General features: G+C 40.0%; 1 pseudogene; it reads left to right on the top strand.

Annotated features, from left to right (window-relative positions):
* Positions 1 to 789: 789 nt before the first annotated feature.
* On the top strand, positions 790 to 2,559 carry LOC102811744 (annotated as a pseudogene).
* The last annotated feature ends 12,028 nt before the right edge of the window (positions 2,560 to 14,587 follow it).

Raw genomic sequence — 14,587 nt, 5'->3', positions numbered from 1 at the left:
TAGCTCAAAAGAGGGAACAAATTCTTACAAGAATCATTCCCACCCCCTCCACACACAGAGTAGACAGGGATGGGCAACTTAGACATTGGCTACCCAAAATGGGGGGGCTACAAAGGCAAGAAGTGACTGGCTTACAAGCTTTCAAGAGGGAACCTAGAGCCAGGGAGCCTCGAGGAAGGCAGAATCTCCAGTGAGTAGTATCCAATCTGCCTAGGCGGAGCTGATGAAATGAAATGCAGATGGGTCTCTTGTGATACAATAGTGAATAATTATTATCAGGACTGATTGTGAAGGTTGGAAATGTAAAGGTAGACATTTTATAGCAAGGAAGGGAGGGAATAACTTTTCAGTCTAGGAGCGGAGGTCCCTAGGACCATCAACGGAGAAGAGCCGAGAGTGGGACCCTACCCAGAGAAGCAGTGATGCCCGAGATGGAGGCAGAGACAATGATGTGGAGCGATGGAGCAGCTGGGGATTTTAGATCCAGAGCAGGAGAGCGACTGTGTGCTGAAAACTGGAGATGGGGGTGGGGGGTGGGGGCGGAGATAGTGTAGGGGGTAGGCTTGCAGGGTATACCCTTTGGTCGGTTGATGATGCATGGAGGGGATTGTAACCATGGCAATGATACGATGTACGATAGAATGAATGTAAAACTAATGTTCTCCCATGTAAATCATCATATAATTCACAATAAAACACTTAAAAAAAAAAGTCGTTACTGGAGAATCGGCTGCTACTCCGAGCGGAGGAGGCTGGAACAGGAGTGTGAGCAAAAGCTGGGTGGGCACCATGGCTGGGATCACCACCATCGAGGTGGTGAAGCGCAAGATCCAGGTTCTGCAGCAGCAGGCCGATGATGCCAAGGAGAGGGCGGGAAGCGAAGGGAAAGGCGGACCCAGGAGCAGGCTGAGGCGAAGATGGCCTCCTTGAACCCTTGGATACAGCTGGTTGAAGAGGAGTTGGACCCGCTCAGGAGCGCTTGGCCACTGCCCTGCAAAAGCTGGAGGAGGCAGAGAAAGCTGCTGATGAGAGTAAGAGAGGTATGAAGGTTATTGAAAAGTGGGCCTTAAAAGATGAAGAAAAGATGGAACTCCAGGAAATGCAGCTCAAAGAAGCTAAGCACATTGCGCCAGAGGCAGATCGGAAGTACGAGGAGGTGGCCCATAAATTAGCGATTATTGAAGGGGACTTGGAACGCACAGACGAGCAAGCTGAGTGGGCAGAATCCCATTGCCAAGAGATGGATGAGCAGCAGACAGATGGACCAGAACCTGAAGTGTCTGAGTGCTGGTGAAGAAAAGTACTCTCAAAAAGAAGACACTTATGAGGAAGAGATAAAGATTCTTACTGGTAAACTCAGAAAGGCAGAGAGAGACTGGTGCCGAGTTTGCTGAGCAATCAATAGCTAAGCTGGCAAAGATAGTTGATGATTTGGAAGATAAACTGAAATGCACCAAAGAGGAGCACCTCTGTACACAAAGGATGCTGAACCTCTGTGTGAGATCATTAACCCATCCTTTCTCCAGTCCCTTCCTAACTACTCACAGAATGGATCATGTGTCACTCTCTTGGGTGACCACTTATTTGCTCTCCTGCCTTGTTTTTTAAAAGAAAAAAAAAAAATGATTTGCCACTGAGTTAACCATACGAAACTCATCTCGTCACCCTATTCTGGGTCTGAAGCTGCTGTCTCTCAAAGTGCCATCCCGGGGTGCTTTGTATCAGTCAATATTGGAGAAACCTTGAATATCTTATATACAAAGTTTTTTGTTTATGTTTTTAATTTTATATGATTTTGAAACTTTGCTCCTCTGGGGTTGGAGTGCACTGGACACCCCATCTGGCTGATTTCTCTCTGCAGTATGTAGGCTGGCAGTGTGTGCTCATCTTTTAAAAGTCCTTTCCCTACCCAGCCCCCTCCCCCCTCTTTGGTGAGGTTTCTGTGAGGTGTGTCAGGTGGTCATCCTGCAGCTTAGTGGCTTCAAATGTACTCTCCTTCAGTGTGGTGTCTTTTAGAGGCTGATTGGGAGAGAAAGAAACCAATAGTGCAACTGTTTTGATACTGAAAATTGACAAAGTATCTTTTTTTCTTTAAAAAAAAAAAATCATTACTTGTGATGAGACATGGATTCATTACTACAACCCTGAGAGTAAACGAAAACATCCTCAATTGCCAACCAATTAAAAGTTCTAAAGTCAACCATCAACTGGAAAATTGATGCTTACAGTTTTCTGGGATTCTAAAGGGCCAATATTGGAACATTATCAGGAAAATGGTTCAACAATCTATAGTGCTTATTACAGTGAGATGCTCACTGAAGAGATGAAGCTTAAATTTCAGATTAAACGCAGAGAACTATTATCCAAGGGCATTGTGATCTTGCATGACATTGCACATCCACACACCTCTGCCCACTGTTGACACTCAGCAGAAACTTCATTTTGAGGTATTAAAACATCCTGTCTAGAGTCCTGATCTTGCTCTATTGGATTTTCACCTGCTTGATCCTCTGAAAGCATCCCTTCAAGGATGAAGATTCACCTTTGATGAAGAAGTGAAAACAGCAGTATATTCATAGCTTGCAGTTCAGCCTAAAACATTTTTTAGTAAGGAAATACAAAAGCTTGTTGACCAGTAGACAAAGTGTACTGAAAAGCAAGAAGATTGTGTTGAAAATATACATTGGTCCTTTCTTAAATTTTATTAAAATAAATCCTACAGCCAGAGTGTGGATATTTTTTGACTCACACTAGTGTTTAAGAAATTTTCATCATTTCACCCTCTATATGACCCACTACATCCATAGGTATGTTTATTCAAGTACAAATATCCTTGGTCAAACTCTTAAATATTTGTGGATATTTAAGTGTGCCACATTATCCCTCCCATATCATTTCAGCCTATATATCTGTCCATGATTCTACCCAGACACCATTGTTGTCCCAGGGTTGTATATATAACAGTGTTTACCTCTGTCCCCTTTAGCCCTTGTATTCCTCCATGTCTTCACCTGTCTTCATCTTTCTTCTGCCAGCCTCCCTCTTCTTGTATATTGGCCAGAATTAACATATATCTGTAACTATGGGTCAGAATCAACTCAACAGCACTTTACAACAACCAACTTCTAGATAGTGAATCACTTTCCCTTCCCTCCCACCTCTGGTAATCATCAAAGAATTTTTTTTTTTTAATCTTGAAAACCTTTTCTTGAGTTTTACAATAATTGTCACATACAATATTTGTCCTTTTGTGATTGACTAATTTCATTCAGCATGATGTTCTCCAGGTTCATCCTTGTTATGATGTGTTTCACAGATTCATCATCATTCTTCAACATTTTGTAGTATTCCTTGTGTTTATGTGCCAAAGTTTGTTTAGCCATTCTTCCATTGATGGACACTTAGGTTGTCTCCATCTTTTTGCTATTATGAATAGTGCTGCGATGAACATGGGTGTGCATATCTACTCATGTCATAATTTTTTTTTATTTTATTTTTTTGTAGATATATACCAAGTAGAGAGATTGATGGTTCATACAGAATTTCTATTTCCAACTTTTAGAGGAAATAACATATCATTTTCCTTGGTGATTGCATCATTTTATACTCCCACAGCAATGTAGGGCACACTCTCACCAGCATTTGTATATTTCCTTTTCAGAGCTGTCTTTATTAGTGTAAAAGAATTCAACTGATTTTTATATGTTGATCTTGTACCCTGCCATTTTGCTGAATCTTTCAATGAATTCCAATAATTTTTTGCTGATTCTTTGTGATTTTCTACATGTAGGATCATATATCATCTGCCCACAACTCATCTATCAGTTTGTTGCACTGTGGTGGCTTGTGAGTTGCTGTGATTCTGGAAGCTATGCCACAGATATTTTAAATACTAGCAGTGGACAGGTTTCAGCTGAGCTTCCAAATAAAGACAGACTAGAAAGGAAAGATGGACTACTTCCAAATATTTAGTCACTGAAAACCTTATGAGTAACAATGGAACACTATCAGCATCAGGTTATTGAACACTGAAACATGATGAAGAGCACCAGAATATTGTCAGATATAGTGCCAGAATATGAGCTCCTCTTGTTGGAAGGCGCTCAAAATGCAACAGGGGAAGAGCTGCCTCCTCAAAGTAGAGTTGACTGTGATGACACAAATGGAGTAAAGCCCTCTAGACCTTTATTTGCTGATGTAGCACAACTCAAAATGAAGAGAAACAGTTGTTGACATCCACTAATAATTCGGACATACAATATATGAAGTATGAAACTAGGAAAATTGGAAATTGTCTTAAATAAACATCAATATCCTAGCCATTAGTGTGATGAAATGGACTGGTATTGGAGATTTTGAATTGGACAATCACATGGTTTACTCTGTTGGGAATGACAAATTGAAGAAGAATGAATGGCATTGCTTTCATCATCAAAAAGAACATCAAGATCAGTCATGAAGCACAGCACTGTCTGTGAAAAAATAGTATCCATATGCATACAAGGAAGACCAGTTAATACCACTATTATTCAAATTTATGCACCAACCACTAAAGGCAATGATGATGAAATTGAAGAATTCTGCCAACTTCTTCAGTCTGAAATTGATCAAGCATGCAATCAAAATGTATTGATAATTACTGGAGAGTGAAATGCAAAGATTGGAAATAAAGGGGAAGGATCAGTAGTTGGAAAATATGGCCTTGGTTGTAGAAAGTGTGCAGGAGATCACATGATAGAATTTTGAAAGACCAATGACTTCTTCATTGAAAATCCCTTTTTTAAACAACATAAAAGACCACTATATACATGGACCTCACCAGATAGAATACACAGAAATCAAATTGACTACATCTGCCAAAACAAGGTCAAGGGCAGACTAGGGAACAGATTATCAATTGCAAGTTCAGGCTGAAGCTGCAGAAAATTAAAACAAATCTACAAGAGCCAAAATATGACCTTGAATATATCCCATCTGAATTTTGAGATTATCTCAAATAATAGATTGTATGCATTAGACACTAGAGACCAAAGACCAGAAATGTTGTGGGATGACCTAGAGAACATCATATAGGAATAAAGCAAAAAGGTCCTTAAGAAGACAAGAAAAGACCTGGGAACTCCTGAACCCATGGACAAGGACATAGCCAAGGAGGGCTAGAACTGAGAGTGACACATCCAGCTGATATGAAGTGAGGAGAGATGCACAAAAACACCAAAATTTGCAGATAGTACCCATTTGACCTAGCCTCGATGATTTGATAATTGGAACTCAACTAGAGGAAGATGTAATAAAAAAAATAAAATAAATAAAATTGGAGGAGAAACAAACAAGATGGTGGATTGGGTAGAATTGCAGTAAGGCGCTCCATCAGCAATAACACAGAATACTGGACCAAGCAGGCTCAGGGGATGGTGCCAGAACTCTGAACCACATATAAAAGAATATTTAGAAGATTGGAAGGCTTACAGCTAGGTGAATTTGTAGCAGAAGCAAGAAATCCATTGCTCTCTAATTGAAGATGCTCAGCTGCTCCCAGAGCTACCATCTTGGGAGAGACCAAGCAGGGGAAGGATCAGAGCAGCCACAATGCCTGAACAAACCACAGAGATAAAGGTGTGGGCATTCTTTTTTTTTAATTTTTTATCTGTTCATTGGTCTCTCGCTGTCTGCACACCTCCATTCTGGTGACTAGAGAGGGTGCCTGAGTGAGTGGACACCCCATCCCCACCCCCAGAGAGTTCTACTACACATGCACACAAATCTCCTCGAAATTTAAAGTGACCGTTTCCACTTAAAACCAAACAGCAGTGTAAAATGGCCACAGTCAGCACTGAACTGTTTACCACTAGGAAAAAGGCCTGAATGAGGATTGTGGAGCAAGACAGACAGACTAAAAAGGAAATAGGCCAAAAATTAAATCCTGAGTTACATCACAATGACCAACAGTGGCATCTTGAAATTTCTCAGGAAGAAGAGTGAAAAGGGAAGCCCATTTCCTGATCACATCTAAATGGAAGCAATTAGAAAGCATAAAAAATACCAAAAATACACACATATCTAAGTATTAAGACAACAGATAACTCCTGAATATGCCCAAAAAAACAGAAGCAGATGACCATATCAGCACATGTCCAGAAATGAGATAAAGTGACTGAGGCAAATGAACTGGAAGTAGACCTATACTCCATACTGGAAGATGGGCAGGCTTTGGAAATGCCTGAGAAGGAATTTAGAAAAATGATTATAAAATGTATCAAACCACTATATAATGGAGTTGAGAAAAATAAAGAAGAAGTCAGGAAAGTGCTACAGGAACAATCAAATAAGATAGATACAGCATTGGACACAATTCAAAACCTACAGAAAGAGGTTCAAATGATTAATAATAGAATATCAGAAATGGACAATACACTGAAAGGGCAAAGGAGTAGAATTGAAGAGATAGAAGCCAGAATTAGTGAGCTAGAAGATAAATCTTTCAACACTACTAAGATAAAAGAGCAAGAACAAAAAAGGATAAAAAAATCTGAAGAAGGCCTAAGATTCATGTTGGACAGTATGAAGAGGAATAACTTAAGATTTATCAGCATTCTGGAACAAAAAGAATTACACAAGTCCACAGAGGAGATAATTGAAGAGCTTCTGGAAGAAAACTTCCCTAGCATCCTGAACAGTGAAAGATAAGCATTCAAGAAGCTCAACAAACTCCAGGAAGGATAGATCCAAAAAGAAAATAACCAAGACATGTAATAATCCAAAAAGAAAATAACCAAGACATGTAATAATCTCCAAAATCAAAGATAAGGACAGAATCCTGAAAACAGCTAGGGTAAAGAGAAGTGTAACCTACAAAAGCAAGCAAATCAATTTAAGCTCGGATCTCTCAACAGAAACTATGCAGGCAAGAAGGCAATGGGAAGACATACATAAAACCCTGAATGAGAAAAATTGCCAACCAAGAATCTTCTACCCAGCAAAGCTGTCAATCAAACATGAGGGTGTAATCAAAACATTCCAGGATAAACAGATGCTAAGAGATTTTGCCAAAACCAACCCTGCTATGAAAAACATCTTAAAGGAAATTCTGTGAACTGAGAACCAACAAGAACAGACAACAACGAGAGAATGACATAAGTGGCAGTATCACCCTGAACTCAATTGACAAATGGAAGAATCAAGAAAAGAATCAAAATTATAAGAACAGAGGATCTGGAAGCTCAGTCTATGATCAAAACAATTATAATGTGAAAGAAGGTAAACACAGAGGAACAATGATACAGGTGGTGAGAATGTCAGGTAGATTTACAGGATAAAATAGACTGTCTTAAATAGAGGGAAGAGTTAATGGAATATAAGGTAACCAACCACAACAATGGGGTTTAGTTTGGGTGATGGGGAGGGCAATACAAGAAGGGAGAGGAGGTGGAAGAGCAAGATAGATAGAGGAACACTGAGACAGGTTTGCATGTCCTAAGTGGGACAGAGGTAAATAGTGATGCATGCTCAAACTTGGAACAACAGAGCTCTGTGACACAGGGATCTAGGCATAGTCTGAAGTGGGGAAATAATATTAAAATGCTTGACTGGCTTATGAATATTGGTTTCTCTTGTCTACTATTATAAAATAGACACTTGAGTGGGATAGAGAGGAAAGTTGGGAACCATGATTACAGAAAACTTGTAAGCCCGTCTTCAGCCTATAACTGATTGGAATACCTAAAAGGGATTCTAGAACTTGCTCAGTGAAATAGGCCTCTTACAAAGCCTTTGCAGAGCATAGGCCCTTAGGTGGAATCCTGAGCCCCATCCAGAACCTTATGAGGTAGGATATTCCCACTAGAAAGGACAAGCAGACCAGCCTGGAACAGCTAGAGCGACAGAAGATTCATCTTCAAAAAAAGATTAGCAGGAAAAACCCAAAACAAAAATGTCTGCATGACTGGCTAATACAAGAATAAGCAAGCTGTTCGCCAGGAAACCATCAAGGCAAGCAATCATGTTCCTTCAGGACAAACTCCCCTCTAAGACTGAAACTCAAATGGAACACATAAACAGTCATGTAAGCTTGCCAGTGACCACATTGGTCTACTAATGAGTGGAACGGGGGGAAAGGCAACAATGAAGAAATGGGCTGAATTGAACCACAATCCATTGACTCCCATTGACCTGGAGATGAGAGAGAGAAGAGGAAGGGCAGGTTGATCCAAACTGTGGTGAGACCTGAGGACACTTGAGCCCATGGACAATGACTTAGCCTCAGAGGGCTAGAGCTGAGAGTGAAGCATCCAGCTAATAGGAAGTGAGGGGAGACGCACAAGAACACCCAAAGTTGCAGATAGTACCCATTTGACCTAGCCTCGATGGCTTGATAATCAGAACTCTACTAAAGGAAGATTTGAAAAAAAAAATTTTTTTTTATAAAGAAAACAAAGGTAAACTTGACCTATACTCATGGAGGTAGTAACTCTAAATACCAACAAAGAGGGAAGGAGTCTTCACATCAAGTATCAATGCTATCCCTTCTGTATACCGAGCAGATAGGGACAGGCAACTTAGACATTGGCTACCTAAAATGAGAGGGTGATAAGGTCACAGTAACTGGCTTACAAACTTTCAAGAGGAAATTTAGTTAAGAGTGTGTGGAGGAAACTATTCAGTCCTCACTGAATAGTTTTCATCTTGTCTAGATGGGTCTGGTAAAAGGAGATTCTTATGATTCAATAGTGAATAATTGTTTTATCATGACTTATTGCAATTGTCACAACTGTAAAGGTAGAAGTTTTGTAACAAAGACAGGGAGGAGTTAATCTTATAGTTCAGATAGACCTTAGGACTATCAAAGGAGAAGAGCACAAGCAGAGTGTGGGACTCCATCCAGAGAAGCAGCAACACCAGACAGAGATGGAGGCAGAGATGAGGACATGGAGAGAAGGAGGAGCTGAGGACTCTAAATGCATGGAAAGAGAGGGACTGAGTGCTAGTGGCCAGGAAGCAGGCTTGCAGAATATCATCGATATCCTATGCAAGTAAAGTTTTACTAAGGTTATACAAAATTGACTGCAATCATACATTGACAGAGAACTTGTTTAAATTAGTATATATTCCTGAGTGTTTTTGTGTACATCCCCCACCCCCAAAAACAGAGGGAATGGAAGGAAATACTGTTGAATGGTGATGCATGGAGGAGACTATAATTATTGCAATGAAACGATGGTGTAAAGCTGATGTTCTCCCATGTAAACTATCACTCAGTTCACAATTAAATTAAAATTTTTTAAAAGACAAGAAAAAAGGTAAAGACCAAAATGGATGTCAGAAGAGACTCTGAAACTATCTCTCCAGCGTAGAGATGCTAAAGCAAATGGAAGTGAAGAGGTACAATAGCTAAACAGAAAATGTCAAAGGTCAGTTCGAGAAGACAAAGTCAAATATTGTAATGAAATGTACAAAGACATGGAGTTCGAAAACCAAAAAGGAGGAACACATTCAACATTTCTCAAGCTGAGGAAACTGAAGGAAATTTTCAAAGCTCAACTTATAGTATTGAAGGATTCTATGGACAAAATGTTAAATGATGCAGAAAACATCAAAAGAGGATGGAAGGAACACACATAGTCACTGTACCAAAAAGAAATAGTCGATGTACAACCATTTCAAGAGGCAGCTTATGATCAAGAGCTAATGATCCAGAAGGAAGAAGTCCAAGGTACACTGAAGTCATTGGCAAAGAATAAGGCACCAGGAATAGATGGAATACAAATTGAATTCTTATGACAAACTAATGTGGCACTGGAGGCACTCACTCATCTATGCAAAAAAACTTGGAAGACAACTGACTGGAAGAGATCTGTATTTGTGCCCATTCCAAAGAGAGGTGACCCAATGGAATGCAAAAATCCTCAGACAATATCATCGATATCATATGCAAGTAAAGTTTTACTAAGGTAATACAAAAACGGCTGCAATCATATGTTGACAGAGAACTTTCAGTGGTTCAAGCCAGATTCAGAAGAGGATGTGGAATGTGGGATATCATTGCTGACATTCAATGGATCTTGACTGAAAACAGAGAATACCAGAAGCATGTTTACCTGTGCTTTATTGACTATGCAAAGGCTTTCAATAGTGTGGATTATGAAAAGCTATGGACAACATTGCAGAGAATTTGGGAACACTTAATTGTGCTCATGAGGAATCTGTACCAAGAGGCAGTTGTTCTAACGAACAAGGGAATACGGAATGGTTTAAAATTAGGAAAGTTGTGCACCAGGGTACTATTCTTTCACCGTATTTATTCAATCAGTATGCTTATTTTTGCATCTATGTTTATTATGGATATTGGTCTATAAGTTTCTTTTTAGTGATGTTTTTGCCTGGTTTTGGTATGAGGGTTATGCTTGCTTCATAAAATGTATTTAGGAGTTTTCCATCCATTTCTATGTTCTGGAATAGTTTTGGTAGAACTGATGTCAGCTCTTCTCTGAATGTTTGGTAGAGCTCACCAGTAAAGCCATCTAGGTCAGGACTGTTTTTGTTATTATTTGTTTTTCAATAATCTGATCAATTTCTTCTGTTATTATAGGTCTGTTCAAGTTTTCTACTTGATTCTTTGTTAGTTTTGTTGTTGTTATTGTTGTTATTAGGTGCCATCAGTCGGTACTGACTCATAGGGACCCTATGCACAACAGAAAAAACACTGCCCAGTCCTAGGCCACTCTCACAATTTTTGCCATGCTTGACCACATTGATGCTGCCATTTTGCCAATCCATCTTGCTGGGGGTCTTTCTCTTTGTCTCTGACCCTCTACCTTAGCAAACATGATATCCTTCTCCAGCGACTGGTCCTTCCTGACAATATGTCCGAAGTATGAGAGATGTGTTGATTTTCATTCCATCTTATTTTTGGATGTGTGCATTTATTGATATAAAGTGCCTTCTAAGCACTGTGTTTGTGCTATGTCCCAAATGACTTCATATGTTTTCATTTTCATTTGAGTCAAGGAATTTTTATATTTCATTTTTTGTTTCTTCTATTACCCTGTAGCTTTTAAGCTTTTAAACTGTTATCCCATTTCTATATATTTTATTTTTTCTTGAACTTTCTATTGTTGATTTCTAATTTTATATACTGTGCCCTGAAAATATACTTTGTAATATTTTGACATTTTAAAATTTATTGAAACTTGCTTTGTGATCTAATAGATGGTTTATTCTGGAAATGTTTCATATGCACTGGTAAAGTAGGTATATTATACTGCTGTGGGATTGAGTGCTCTATAAGTCTATGAGGTCAATTTAGTTGATTGTGTAGTTTAGTTCTTCTGTTTGTTGAGTTTCTTTCTTTTTGTTCTGCCCTTCATTGAAAGTCGTATATTAAAATTTCCTGCCTGGTATAGCACTGTGAGTTAATGTGCTGGCTTTTGAACCACAAGGTCGGTCATTCAAGCTCACCAGCTGTTCCTAGGAAACCCTATACAGGGTTGCTATGTGTCAGCACTGACTCGACAGCACTTAAGAACAACAACAACTATTATTGAAGTGTTGTCTGTTTCTTTCTTCAATTCTACTAGAGTTTAATTTCATTGGGAGCATGGATATGTATTATGATTATGTCCTCTTGTTCAATTGACCTTTTAATCATAAGATAATGTCCTTCTTTGTCTCTTATGCTGGCTTTTGCCTTACAGTCTATTTTATCAGAAATTAATATTGCCACCCTTGCTCATTTTTTATTGCTGTTAGCTTGATACATTTTTTTGCAACCTTTGATTTTTTGGGTCTATTTTTAGTTTGTGTATCCTGTAGACAGTTTATTGAAGGATCTGTATCTGCACTGAGTTCATTTTTTTTTTCATTTATCATTTTATTATGAATTGAGTGAAGGTTTACAGAGCAGATCATCAGTTTTACATTCATATACTTTTGCTTCATTATATGGTTTCAATCCCCTCCATGCACCAGCACTTACAGCATTTACCTGTATTCACTCCAACCACTGCATTCCTCCCTGTGTCTCCTGCCACCCCCATCTTTCCTCTGTCAACCCCCCTCCGGTTGTATAGTGCCTGACCCATAACCCATGTCAATGCATGTCTACTCTCTAGTGCATGTATTTAAAAAAAAAACCATGCAGGGACACAGGACATATTCTGGAAACCAGTCTCCTAGCCTCCAACACACAGCCTTTCTCTTTCTCTTTCCATGAATCTAGAGTCCTGAGTTCATTTTGTTTGTTAGTTTTCTTATTATTTTCATTTCTGATGTGTTGTTTGCTAAATCTTTCTGATTTTCCTATTTTTTATTTTGATGTGAAGGTGTATTAGCTTTCTTTGAGGTTAACCCATAATTTATCAATTTTTTTCCCAGTTTAAAACAGTCTGTTTTATCTTGAAATCTATTTGACTTCCTCACCATTTGGAAGTTCTGTAACTATATTTTTCCTTTTTTTCCTTTGTAGTTGTCTTCATTATAAACTGATATCTCTGGTTCCCTATTTTCAGGCTTGTAGGTTTGTTTTACTTTGGATACTTCTATGGTGGTGGTGATGTACTGTGGAGTCAGTTCCAACTCATAGCAACCCTGTATAGGGTTTCCGAGGCTGTAAATCTTTACCAGAGCAGAAAGCCTCATCTTTCTCCCACATAACAGCTCATGATTTCGAACTGCTGACCTTGAGGTTATAAGCCCAACTCATAACCACTACTCTACCACTATGATACTTCCAAAGAAATATGCTTGGATATTTCTTGATGTGACTTGAATTCTGGGAGGTGTTGCCATGTATGTCAGTCTCAGGTTGTTATCTGCTGTTGTTGTCTCTCACTCCAGATAACTCCCTTTAGTAGTTTTTGTAAAGTTGGTATGGTTGTTACAAATTTCTTTAATTTTTGTTTATTTGGAAGGGGACCAGAAGAGAGAGGACAGGTGTGGGTTGAGGACCCAAAGGTTGGCAAATTCTAAATTCAAACCCGACATTCCAGGTTGTTGTGAAATCAAGGTAGGAAGATAAAACACACTTTATTTGACTGTCTGTTCCCAGATCTCATAATTCCTTAGTACTTAGACATATGGTATGTGGGTCCCTTAATGCTAGAGGCAGGCCTGTCTAAGACATCCCAAGACAAACAGTTGGAAGTCCTTAAAAGGTATCCACTTTTTACCACACAGCTCTCACTGGCTTTGCAAAGAGGACTAGGAGCCAAAACGATTAAGAGGCCAGATAGGGAAAGTTGCTCATTCCATTATATAGTTCCAAAGACAGTGGCAAAGGCTCTTATTGAAGTTAGTGTAGGGCTACAGAGCAGTTGGTGAGGAGGTATGCCATACTCTTCCCGCACACCGAACACACTTTCTGCATTTCTGGGAGACATCCCTTCCCTTCCGACCCTTAGGCCCAAGCTCCAGAGTTTTTCACAGTTTTTCACTTCATTAGAAGCCTCTACCCAGGGTGGCAGCTGCTAGGTCAGTGTCATCCACGTGTCTCCCCAAAGGGCCAAAGTGGGTGCAAAGTAGTCCTACCATCGTCCTCAGAAAGGCCGCCGAAAACGAGGAGCCCTCGGTCCTGCAGTGTCCTTGCCCTGTTCCCAGGGCTTTCAAACGGAAGCGCTGCACCCAACGTGGCAGTAGAAACATCAGAGAAGGCCAGCAGTGCTGAGAGCGAGCGACCGACCAAGAGAGTGTCTGCTCTCTCTGCACCCCCCTTCTCACCTCCTGCAGGCCCTTGAACAAGCCAGGGCCTCTCCCTCGTTCTGGGTCCCATACAAGTTCCTGCTAGTCCTGTTTCCTGTAAGGAAGATTTCTGCAGATTCTCTAACCTGAGCTGCCCTATCTTAAGGGGACCTCCATATTCTCTGGCCAGAAACACCCCTTTTCTTTTCTTAAACTCTTTATTGTAAATTGAAAGAAGGTTTACAGAGCAGATCATCAGTTTTACGTTGAATAAGTGTCATACACTTTGCTTCACTGCATGGCTGCTATCCCATCCATGTACCAACAGTTAACAGCATTTACCTCTATTCAGTTTAACTATTGCATTCCACCCTCATCCTTCCTCTGCTAGCCTCCCTCTTGCTATATATTCCCTGCCCTGTCACCCATGTTAACATGTGTCTACCCTTTAACTGTGAATAATTTTCCCTCTCCTTCCTCCCATAACCCTCATGGTGGTGGTGGTGGTTAAGTGCTGTGGAGTCAGTTCTGACTCATAGCGACCCTATACAGAGTTTCCAAGGCTGTAAATCTTTAAGGGAACAGAAAGCCTCATTTTTATTCCGTGGAACAGCTGGTAGTTTTGAACTGCTGACCTTAAGGTTCACAGCCCTATCCGTAACCACTACACTACCAGAGCTCCTTATAGCCATCATAGATTGCTTCTTTTATCAAGAAAACTTTTTTTGGAGAACAAACAAGATGGCGGATCGGGTGGATGTATAGCAGAGAGCTCCGCCAACAACAACACAGAATACCTGACCAAGCAGGTTCAGGGGATGGTCCCAGAACTCTGAACCGCATATAAAGGAATACTTAGAAGGTTGGAAGGCACACAGCTGGGGGAATTTGTGGCAGAAGGAAGAAATCTATTGCT

The sequence above is a fragment of the Chrysochloris asiatica genome, unplaced genomic scaffold (assembly GCF_000296735.1).
Source record: "Chrysochloris asiatica unplaced genomic scaffold, ChrAsi1.0 scaffold00042, whole genome shotgun sequence".
Classification (NCBI taxonomy): domain Eukaryota; kingdom Metazoa; phylum Chordata; class Mammalia; order Afrosoricida; family Chrysochloridae; genus Chrysochloris; species Chrysochloris asiatica.
Note: the sequence above shows the minus strand (reverse complement) of the source record. Positions and strands in the feature narration are given on the sequence as shown.